Genomic DNA, 4,299 nt, shown 5'->3' with positions numbered 1-4,299 from the left:
AACAAGATGAATCCAAACAGACCCACACCAAGATATATTGTAATTAAAATGGCAAAAGTTATAGAGATGATTTTAAAGGCAGCAAGAGAAAAACAGAGTCAGTTACAAGCAAACCCCCATAAGGCTATCAGCTGATTTCTCTGCAGAAAATTTGAAGGCTAGAAGGGAGTGGCAAGATATATTCAAAATCCTGAAAGGGAAAAACTTGCAACCTAGGATACTCTATCCAGCAAGATTATCATTTAGAATAGAAGGAGAGATAAAGAACTACTCAGAAAAAGCAAAAAACAAGTAATTCAGCAATACTAAACCTACCCTAAGACAAATACTGAAAGTTCTTCTCTAAATAGAAAAGCAGCAAGGATCTATAGGAAAGAGAAAATCACAATAGGAAAGGATTAAAGATCACTTAAATAGGCCAATAAAAAGATCTAAAAACAATCAAAAATTGTAAAAGCATTTATAACTACAATTAACAACAAAAGAATAAGCATGAAGATGTAAAATGGTACATCAAAAAATCACAAAATATGGGGGAGGGGAGTATAAAAATGTAGAGCTTTTACAATGTGTTTGAACTTGTGTGACTATCAGTTTAAAGCAAGCAGATATAGTTAAGGCTTGACATACTTGAGATCCAGGGTAACCACAAATCAAAAATATACAACAGATTCACACAAACCAAAAAGAACTCAAGCATAGTACAAAAGAAAACCATCAAAGCACAAAAGGAAAAACAAAAAGAAGAAATTACTTCTATATATAAAACAGATAAAATTTTGTAATAACCTATAAGGGAAAAGAATCTGAAAAAGAATATATGTATGTATAAAAAACTGAATCACATTGCTGTACACATGAAATTAACACAACATTGTAAATCGACTATACTTCCATTAAAAATAAATAAGTGCTTAATATAAATTAACAAAAAATAAGAAAAATCTCAAATTAACAATTTAACCTACCACCTAAAAGAATGAGAAAAAGAGGAGCAAACAAAAACCAAATAAAACAGAAGGAAGAAAATAATGAAGATCAGAGAAGAAATAAATAAGAGATCAAAAAAATAGAAAAGATCAATAAAACCAAGAGCTGGTTTTTGAAAATATAAACAAAATTGGTAAAGCTCTAGCCAGGCTCACCAAGAAGAAAAGAGAGAGGGCCCAATAAATAAATTAAGAAATGAAAGGAGAAATAAAAACTGACACCAGAGAAATACAAAAAATCCTAAGAGAATACTATGAACAGTTACACACCACCAAATTGGACAACCTAAAAGGACAAGTTTCTAGAAACATACAGCCTGCCAAAATTGAGTCAAGAAGAAATAGATAATTTAAACAGACTGATCATTAGAAGTGAAATAGAATCTGTAATAAATTTTTTATTTCTGCAAACATAATCCAGGACTGTATGGCTTCACTGGGGAATTCTACCAAACATACAAAGAATAATTTATACCTATCCTTCTGAAACTATTCCAAAAGATTGAAGAAAAAGGAACACTCCCAAAGTCATTCTATGAAGCCACCATCACCCTAATACCAAAACCAGAAAAATACAGTACAAAAAAGAAAATTACAAGACAACATCTTTGATGAATATAGATGCAAAATTTTCAACAAAATATAAGCAAACTGAATCCAACAATATGTCATTAACCATGATTACATTGGATTCATTTCAGGGTCACAAGGATGGTTCAATGTACACAAATCAATCAATGTGATACAACACATTAACAAAATGAAAGACAGAAAACCTCATAATCAAGAGATGCAGAAAAAGCATTTGACAAAATTCAACATTCATTCATGATAAAAATTCTCACCAAAATGGGAATAGAGGGAACACATCTCAACATAATAAAAACCTTTTATGACAAACACACAGCAAACATAATACTCAACAGTGAATAGCTGAAATCCTTCCCACTAAATTCATGAACAAGATAAAGATGCCCACTCTCACCACTTCTATTCAACATAGTATTGGAAGTCCTAGCCACATCAATCAGAAAAGAAAAAGAAATAACAAGTATCCAAATTGGAAGGAAAGATGTAAAATTTTCACTATTTGCAGATGACCTGTTACTCTATACAGAGAACCCTAAAGTCTTCACATAAAAGCTATTAGAACTAATAAATGAATTCAGCAAGGTAGCAGGATACAAGATGAATATACAGAAATCTGTTGCATTTCTTTACATTAACAATGAAATATCAGAAAGAGAAATTTAAAAAAACAATCCTGTTTAAAATTACATTAAAAAAATACCTAGGATTAATCTTAACCCAGGAGGTGAAAGATCTATATGCTGAAAACTACAAAACATCCATTAAGGAAAGTAAACATGATTCAAAGAAATTGAAGGATATTCCATGCTCTTGGATGGGAACAATTAATATTGTTTGCTACCCAAAGCAGTCTACAAATTTAATGCAATCCCTATCAAAATACCCATGACATCTTTTGCAGAACAAGAACAAATAATCCTAAAATTATATGGCATCACAAAAGACCCAGAATTGCCAAAGCAATCCTGAGGAAAAAGAACAAAGCTAGACGCATAATCCTTAAAGACTTCAGGCTATACTACAAAGCTACAGTAATCAAAACAGTCTGGTACTGGCACAAAACTATATATATATACACACATTTATATAGATATACATTATATATATATATAATATATATATTATACACACACACACACACACACACATACACACCAATGGAATAGAGAGCCCAGAAATAAACCCACTCACCCCTATGGTCAATTAATCTATGACATAGGAGGCAAGAATATGCAAATGGAGAAAAGACAGTTTCTTCAACAAGTGCTGTTGAGAAAGCTGGACAGCTACATGTAAATCAGTAAAATTAGAACACTCCCTCATACCACGTACAAAAATAACTTTAGGTTTAAAGTCCTAAATTTAAGACGTGACACCATAAAAACTCCTAGAAGAGAAGATAGGCAAAACATTCTTGGACATAAATCATAGCAATATTTTCCTAGATCAGTCTCCCAAGGCAAAAGAAATAAAAGCAGAAATAAACAAGTGGGACCTAATTAAACTTAACAGCTTTTGCACAGCAAAGGAAACAATAAACAAAATGAAAAGACAACCTATAGACTGGGAGAAAACATTTGCAAATGATGCGACCTGCAAGGGCTTACTTTCCAAAATATACAAACATCTCATACAGCTCAATATCAAAAAAAACTAACAACCCAATCAAAAAATGAGCAGAAGACCTAGCTAGACATTTCCCCAAAGAAGACATACAGATGGCCAAGAGGCACATGAAAAGATGCTCAACATTGCTAATTATTAGAAAAATGCAAATCAAAACTACAATGAGATATCACCTCACAACAATCAGAATGGCCATCATCAAAAAGTCTACAAACAATAAATGCTGGAGAGGGTGTGGAGAAAAGAGAACCCTCCTACACTGTTGGTGGGAAGGCAAATTGGTACAACCACTATGGAGAACAGTATGGAGGTTCCTTAAAAAACTAAAAATAGAGTTACCATATGATCCAGCCATCCCACTCCTGGGCATATATCTGGAGAAAACCATAATTCGAAAAGATACATGCACCCCAATATTCATTACAGCACTATTTACAATAGCCAAGACATGGAAGCAAACTAAATGTCCACCAACAGAAGAGTGGATAAAGAAGATGTGGTATATATACAATGGAATATTACTCAGCCATAAAAAAAGAATGAAAAATGTCATTTGCGGCAACATGGATGGACCTAGAGATTGTCATACTGAGTGAAGTAAGTCAGACAGAGAAAGACAAATATTGTATGATATCACGTATATGTGGAATCTTAAAAAAAATGACACAAATGAACCTATATACAAAACAAATTAGGGTCACAGATGTAGAAAACAAACTTATGGTTACTGGGGGGGAAACGGGAGGGCGAAAAATTGGGAGATTGGGATTGACATATACACATTACTATATACAAAATAGATAACTAATAAGGACCTACTGTATAGCACATGAACTCTACTCAGTGCTCTGTAATGACCTATATGGGTAAGGAATCTTAAAAAAAGTGGATACATGTACATGTATAACTGATTCACTTTACTGTACATCTGAAACTAACCCAACATTGTAAATCAACTATACCCCAATAAAAATAGAATTTAAAATAATACAAATGAGTCAATATACAAAACAGAAACAGACTCACAGACATAGAAAACAAACTATGGTTACCAAAGGGGAAAGGGACAGGGGAGGGATAAATTAGGAGTATG

The sequence above is a fragment of the Mesoplodon bidens genome (assembly GCF_964165515.1).
Source record: "Mesoplodon bidens genome assembly, chromosome: 4".
Taxonomy (NCBI): Eukaryota; Metazoa; Chordata; class Mammalia; order Artiodactyla; family Ziphiidae; genus Mesoplodon; species Mesoplodon bidens.
Note: the sequence above shows the minus strand (reverse complement) of the source record.